Source organism: Dermacentor variabilis, chromosome 2 (assembly GCF_050947875.1).
Source record: "Dermacentor variabilis isolate Ectoservices chromosome 2, ASM5094787v1, whole genome shotgun sequence".
In the NCBI taxonomy this organism is placed as follows: Eukaryota; Metazoa; Arthropoda; class Arachnida; order Ixodida; family Ixodidae; genus Dermacentor; species Dermacentor variabilis.
Window position 1 is genome coordinate 212,354,710 of NC_134569.1, and position 8,289 is coordinate 212,362,998.

The 8,289-nt window shown below is 50.1% G+C and overlaps 1 pseudogene; it reads left to right on the forward strand.

Moving 5' to 3' along the window:
• Positions 1-2,468: 2,468 nt before the first annotated feature.
• LOC142573389 (U2 spliceosomal RNA) lies at positions 2,469-2,649 on the forward strand (annotated as a pseudogene).
• The last annotated feature ends 5,640 nt before the right edge of the window (positions 2,650-8,289 follow it).

Below are 8,289 nucleotides of genomic sequence, written 5' to 3' on the forward strand. Positions count from 1 at the left end.
ATACGTGACTCGCTTTTGTAGGTTGCGTGTACGGGATCCAGATCGTGATCTTGAACGGGGTCCATCGTTTGCTTGACCACTTGTTGATTTGGAGTCACTTCTGAATCTCCGTGGACTCAGTAGTGAGATACTGCTTGATTCGGATAGTGCCGGAAAGTCTAAGTCTGAATTTGAGTTCCATCTGCGTTGCTGCTCTTGGACCTTGTTTTCCCATTGCAGTCTGATCTTGTACGGTGGTGTATTTGGCTTCAGTTTATGTCGGCACCCCTTCCCTGCTGTCTCATGGGGTTGTTGACAGATTTTACAACTGGGTTGGCAGTCATGTTCTTCCGGTTGATTTTCCATCCCGCACATGTAGCAGAAGTTGATAAGGGGTTTCGGGCAGATATCTTGCCGGTGCCCTAGTTCTCCGCAGGTACTGCAGTACTGCACAGATTTCCTGTATGGTTTGCAGCGGTAGTCACAGCATTTATATATGATGTTGTATGGGATGTGCGGTCCGTCGAAGTAGATGAGTGCTGTTGACGATCTTCCCAGCATGCGTGCTGTGAGAACCGTATATCTTGCGGATACTCGTAGCCCCTGTAATATTTCTTCTTCGCTCGTTCCTGGCGGGATGTTGTAGATTACGCCTTTGCTGATGCCCTCTGGGGTCCTGACATGTGCTTTGACTTCGTAAGTGCACCCTCCAAGCTGGATGCTGGTGATCTTGAGGAGCATGTCGTACGCTATGTCTTTGTTTGGTGTACTTGCGATTATTATATTCTCGGCATGTTGCACTTGAATCCGGATGTTGTCGTAGAAGTCTTTCTGGGACAGCTTGCTAGGTCGGCCGATGGCATGTGTCACTGCCACCAATGTCCATTTGGAGAGTTGTAATCCCGCCTTAGGTCTGTAGATGATCTTCGTGTCGTCCACTGGCAAAGGCGGAAGTCTCGGTTTTCTATAATGTGGCATGTTTCCCGCAATAGGTGTTGTTGCTCCGGCTTGCTGCGTTCGTATTTGGTCTGCTTCCTCGGCTGTGGGTTTTGTATGCACCTGGGTCTTCTTGCCTCTCCTCTCCCATGAGTGCCATTTTTCCTGGATGTTTATCGCCTTTCCGCTGTTCACGTCATACGTCCACTACGCTTCCAGTCGTTGCTGCTCTTGTATCGTCTCCACCTGCATTTCAATGCTGTTGTTTTCGTGGCTCAGTTCTCGTGCACTTGCTGCGTCGGATGCGTCAGTCATTGCTACACAGCGGCAGCGCCGAGTCGCTCTCGAAGAGAGCGAGCGGCGGCTCACGAGCGCTCACGAGCCACGGGATACGCTCCGCGGGTCACGGGTCACGCGCGTTCGGCTGGCCGCTTAGCCTTGTAGGGTTAGCTCCGTTAGCGTGGCGTGAAACCTTCAAACGGCAAAAAATGACGAGAATTCCAACTTTGGAGCGGTTAGGGTTTGCAGGACAGCCTTAGCCATTCTATCTCACAATCCGCCAGCCCAACTTCTGAGTTTAATCTGGACACCTGCTCACGCAGGCCTAATCGGCAATGAAGCGGCCCACCTAAGTGCTCGAGCTTTCACGAACCGAGCACAGGTAGGGGACGGTTCAGATGTCAATAATCTCCCTCCAGCATTCACCTCCAAAGACAGATTACTTACATACCACGACATTTGCGGGCATTACCGCCTAGGTCGCCTAACCCTCCCTCCTTTAATGATTCGGTCGTCACGCATACACGAGGTACTATGGCGTAAACTACAGACTCGCACTTTTCTATCTCTTGCCTTACGTCACAAAATTCACCCGGGAATATACCCTACTTCAGCCTGCAAGTTTTGTCCTGCTAGCAGAGCGGACATTAACCACATTATGTGGCAATGCAAGAACCACTCCCCTCCCCCTAATCTTTGCAGAGTTTTAAGTTGTAGGGAGCTGTGGGAGGCTGCCATGCGCAGCTACAACCCCGAACTTCAGGAAGCTATCCTGAGGTCGGCTGAGGTGGTAGAGGAGGCCTACCACGAGTAGGATAACCTCCCTCGCCTTCTTCCCGTACCTCCTTTCCTTTAAGATGGGATAAATAAAGTTGTCTCTCTCTCTCTCTCTCGCCACGTACCGCTCATAAACTTGATATCCTCCGGTACCGCTTCCCGTGCCGCTTCCGTCGATGCCACAGTTTCGATGAATAAAAGCAGGTGTCCGGAAAATTGCCGAAAAATGCAGGAGCCCATGCGAAGTGCGTCAGCACTGCTGAGCCCCCTAGCGGACTTTTTCATGACAGAGGTGACAGAGAATTTTGAACATAGTTACGGACGCAATTGCCCTGATCTTTATATGCGTTTGCGTGGAAGACGGGCCCGCCGCCTCGAGGAGCCCGAGGAAACTAGGCACACGTGACATTTCGGCGGACCGCCACCACGGGAGAGCCGAAGGAAAGGAGATAGCAAGCGCCTGGAACGCCGACAAAGAGAGGTCGATGCGAACGTAGACACGGCCGATGTGGGTCAAATTGTAGTATCTGTTCTCATGAGCTTAATATCTGATACGGGTTCTATTTGGACCCAAGATATTAAACTTATCTTTGCAACTTAGCGAAGTACTGAAAGCCTCCTTTATCTCTGCCGCAGGTCGGCCCGGTATTTCACTATCTTTGGGATCACCTCACGCTTTTTGCACAAGCAGTAGAAAAATGAACGCAAACCTAGCCATAAATGGCTTCCCTGTGAAATAAAATTCACAGGGCTTTGCGCGGCTCCCAGTTGTCATGTGAGGCGGGGTAGACACGCATGACCTCCTTCCGTGTGTGCCCACATTTGACATGCATTAGTCTTACTCGGCCACATGCAGTGATAGCTCCGTACGACTGCCGTAACAGCGTTGCAGTGTGCAGGAATATAGAGTGCCATTAATCAAGGCGTGGGTCACACCACAATCTCTCAGCCAGCTCTCTGGCTTAAACGAGACAGTTATGGTTTGCAGTGACGTGATATGTCTAGGACGTGATGTGACAAGAAACGTATTACGAGAGTACATTTACTGGGTTTTCTTTGGCTGTCCTAATGCCTTCCGAGAAGTACACGCGGTGTACGAAAGCTTCGCTAAATTGAAAATATTGCAAACCTGTTTCAATCGTGGGCGAAAATACTTCAGATTCAATAAGGAAAGGTTCGTGAAATAAAAAGCTTCTTTAAGTCGCGACTTCTTGTACGCAAGTTCCCCTGTATATACTCTAAAAGACTAAATTTGGCGCTCATTCCCTGTTTCAATTGCTATGGCAACCTGAATGCACTTTCCTCGTAACATATATGCCTGATAATCTTTCTGCATCCTGAAGCCCTTTTCTGAAATAAATTACTGAACATCAAAGTACTTGTCAGCGAAGCATGTGCCAACAATACATTGTTTATTACTTTTTGAAACACCTTGTTACCGGCTCTCGGGCGGGCCTGATTTGCGCTCGGGTCGGGTTGGTTCGGGTAGGCGAAATGTTTTTGCGGGCTCGGGCCGGGCCCGGGTCTCGCTTTGCACCAAAAAGGCCGGGTTCGGACGGGTAAACATTTACAAGGGCTGGGACCGGGCCGAGAATTACGGCTCGCGCAGTGCTGTACAACAGTGCATTTTTTACCGCATATTTGTCGGCGCATAGCTCGAAACAGCCGCCATCCAATCTAGTTCTTTCCATGTCGACGTGCATTGAAAGCTCACAGGTCTCATTTCGTAAATTGCAATATGTGTCACAAAGTGACCAGTTGAAAACTTAATTTGTGAATTCTGTTAATAAGTAGATTCCACATCTTGACTGCTCATGCAAGTAATGCATGCATCTTCGAGTAGTCCATGATGTTATCAGCTACAGGCGATTTTTAAAAGTTTTATGTCACCTAAAGAACATACCCGGTATGTGTATATATATATATATATATATATATATATATATATATATATATATATATATATATATATATATATATATATATATATATATATATATATATATATATTGCCACATCCTATATGGTCACTGCGGGTATGTGCCAGGCGATGAGAACGACGCTGAAGTAGCGCGCGAGTGGAAAAACACAGACGACAACGACGTCGCGTTGACTGCTCTGATAAAGTGCTGCCATACGTCCTCTACGCCGGCTTTCCCGTCTTCTACTAGGCTGCGACACAGCTTCGAGGGCACAGCTTCGCGGCGGAAGCGTGACGTCGTCGCCGGCGATACGTAAGCGGGGTCGCTGGTGCTCCGCGGAGTCGACGTCGTCTGAGCTCGTAGAAAATGTGACGACGAGGTCACGGACATTAATCACTGCACCGTACTCTCTCAAGAAATCCATGCCCAATATAAGTTCCTTGCAGCACTCAAAGAGAATGACGAGGGTGGCGACGAAGGTTTCACCGGCGATGGCTATCCTGGCTGTGCATTTTCCGATCGGCGTCATCAACTGGCCGCCGGCAGTTCTGATGTTGGGCCCGGTCCACGGCGTCTTCACTTTTCGCAACCTGTCGGCCAGCTTTTGACTTATTATCGAAAAATGCGAACCAGTATCGATGAGAGCGGCCACTTGGGGGCCGTCAATGAAAACGACAAGCTCGGCGCTGACGGCATCGGTTACAGGGGGTGCGGTTGGAGACGTCGGAGTTTTAGAGTCGTCGGTCGTCGGTGATGGGGGCTCTTGGAAAGCTAGACGGTTTGCAACCTCACCCCCGGAGGTCGCTGCTTCTAGTTTCCCCGGCTTGGGCTAGGGGACCTGCCCCTAGAGGCGTCAGAAAAATCGCGACGGGTCGGTGGGGTATAACGAGCCGGAGAAGGGGAACGTGATCGAGGCGTCGCTGAATCTTCTGGCCGAAAGTTTGTAGAATTGTCGTCGCAGGTACGTGCAGCATCAAACACGGGGTAATTGCAGTTGGGAAACCTTGGATACCCGGCTGCGCGGTAGTGGCACGCGCGATAAACATGTCCAGCTTCGCCGCAATGAAAGCACAGCGGCCGGCGGTCAGCGGTGCGCCACAAATCGGTCTTTCGAAGCGGGTAGCCCACAGGGGATTCGCCGTAAGACCGAGGCGCAGCGCTCGGCTGGCGGCGATACGGCATAGCTGGCGGCGGCTGTGACTGGCGAAAATATGGCGTCGGGGGTGGCGGTGCTGGCGGCGTCGTAGTGGTCGACGGTGTCAGCAGCATCTAAGTCACGGGAGGTGGACGACAGACAGCTTCCGCGTAGGTTAGCCGTCGCGGCACCGCCTGCCGGTCGGAGGACGAAAAGGCCTGTCGAACTTCCTCCCGAACGATATCAGCGACAGAAGCCACCGCTGGTGCCATAGGAGAAATCCCGAGCTGCCGGATCTCCTCTCGCACAATCTCCCGGATGACTTCACGCAGAGACGTGCCGTAGCTCTCAGGTCGAACTGAAGCATTCACCGGTGAGTTCGCGCGATCATATTGGCGGTACCGTTGCTTTAGTGCCCGTTCTATAGCGGTAGCCTCCTTGGTGAATTCGACCACTGTCGTCGGTGGATTCCTCACGAGTCCGGCAAACAGTTCCTCCTTCACTCCGCGCAAGAGATAGCGTAACTTCTTTTCTTCGGCCATCTCAGGGTCTGCTCTGCGGAAAAGGCGGGTCATATCTTCTGCATACATGGCTACGCTCTCGTTTGGTTTTTGAATACGGGATTCGAGTAGGCGCTGCGCAGTGTCTCTTCTGTCGGTACTAGTGAACGTGTCTAGCAGCTGGGTGCGGAAGGCATCCCATGTGGTCAAACTTCGCTCCCGGTTCACAAACCACGTCCGCGCGCTGTTTTGAAGCGCGAAGTAGACATTAGACAGCTTTTGCTGGGAGCCCCAGTCATCATAACTGGCGACACGCTCGAATTGGTCAAGCCAATCTTGGACATCTTCAAAAGCGTCGCCATGGAAGCTTTCTGGTATCTTAGGATTCTGCAGCGTGACCTGCGATGGAGTTGCAGTAGCCATGGCGGAAGTAGGTAGACGCGTTCCAGCGGGGTCCTGCAAAGGGTTGAATTCGGGCGTCAGGCCTAGCAGGCGGCGACTGTACCGGTGAACAGGAGTTTCGACGAACGAAGGTGATTCCGTTTTCGAGGTATGGCTCCGCGAAGGGGTGCCGAGCATGAGGCAATCCTACCCCGCACCTCCACCAGTGTCGCAGCCTAGTAGAAGACGGGAAAGCCGGCGTAGAGGACGTATGGAAGCAGTTTATCAGAGCAGTCAACGCGACGTCGTTGTCGTCTCTGTTTTTCCACTCGCGCGCTACTTCAGCGTCGTTCTCATCGCCTGGCACAGACCCGCAGTGACCATATAGGATGTGGCAATATATATATATATATATATATATATATATATATATATATATATATATATATATATATATATATATATATATATATATATATATATATATATATATATATATATATATATATGCAGGAAAAGGCGATGAACATTTAGGAAGGAGGACTTATTTACTGAACGTTTTCGGCTGGTGGACCAGCCTTCGTCAGAGTACAGTGACTACAGTAGCTACAGTGGCTACGGCGGTACAGTGGAACCACCATCCGAAAACGTTCATTAAATAAGTCTTAGGAAAAGTTCTTCGTCTCTTCCCTGCGTATGTTACGTCGGGTCCTGCGTGCTGTACTTTGAAGAAACCCCCTATATATATATAGTAGAGAGATGGCGTACGAGGAGGGGAGGCAAGGACCCCCCCCCCCCCGCCCCCACCCGTCACGGAAAAACGAAAACTCTTTGTCTATTGGGCATTGTGCCCGCACATGTTAGCGTACCTGCTCGGCAGCTCTGTGCATACCACACCGTGGTGAGCGTCAAGGTAACTTTATGCAGTCCTTTCTTTGGAAGCTGACAACGTCAACGGTTTTCCTCCGGTCTCATCCCGTGTATCATGCAGGCTGTGCATGCAGATCGATCGAGCTGACACGCTCCCCGTCGTAACAATTAACCATCTGGGCGCCCTCAGTGCTACGCTAAACCTTGCTATCCCTCTCAATGCCTAGCCTTCGGCCTAAACTGGCAATTTCTTGATCAAAATACTGCTATTGAACTAAATTGAACGTGTGCAAGCTATAAACACTCAGAAACAACTACGGGCGTAGAGTTTCGTGCCAGTGTGTTTCCGCAGGCTTGGTTAATTTCTGCCATCCAAAAGGATAGATCTCCCTTTCTGTTACGGAGCAGTACATTTCTTTTTCTATCGTTAACTTTATTTCTTAAAAAAAAATGCGGCGTTTTAAGCGCCGGAGCCACGTTCTGATTATGAGGCGCCCCGTAGTGGTGGACTCCGGAATAATTCTCACCACCTGGGGGTCTACGTGCACCTAATTCTAAGTACATGGGTGTTTTTGCATTTAGCCACCATCTAAAGGGGGCCGCCATGGCCGGAATTTGATCCCGCCACCTCGCGTTTAGCAGCGCAACACCAAGGCCACTAAGGAACCACCAACTTCACATCTTGTAATAACATATGCGCCATTGTTGTAAGTGTCGGTCATTTACGTTTCGTGTCCCTGAATCATTATTCGAGCTTTTTGCTTTGTTTTCTCGAATTTCACATATTCACTTACGGCGCAAATATTCAGGCCCCTTATTTAAAGCAAGCTCTTACGCAAGTATAGTACGAAAAAAGAAAATTCCACCCAACTCTTATGCTGGATGTATAATATTAGCGAAGGCCGCCGGCCAATAGTGGCGAGCACTTACGGTGTAAAGCTTTCTGGATTCCGCCCTAGGTACATAAACGCCGGCATAATTTGGCTCCCTAAGTAGGGCTGAAAAATTCATCGCGCTTTTTAAAATCCTGAAGTTTTTTTGTCCTCTACTATAATTGAACCGTTTTACGACGCTTTGTTCAGTTTCTTCTGGCGGTACAGTATTCGAGCACTGCCAAATCCACAGTGCCTGCCCTCTTTTAACCTGTTTCTTCCTTCTTCCTCACACAATTGCCGCCGTTTACACTAGCGTGCCTTCGTTGCACTCTTGATTCAACCATTCCCAAAGGGCGTGGGCTTTGTCGGCGCAGTGCTAATGATTATCGTGAACGGACAACGAGATCAGCAGAAAAAAACGCAATAGCCACTTCGCCGCTATATCGAGTGTACATAGTACTTGGGCGAAACGCCGGTGAGCTTACATCCCAATCTGTTTCCCCCGAAAGTCGACGAAAAATTGCCCCGCCGTCTCGACCACACCGGGCGTGCAATCTGTGGACGTATCGCTACCACACATCTCTCCGATGAGTGCCGCGACGCCGAGTACAGCTTCGCATGGGACTCCTTATTCA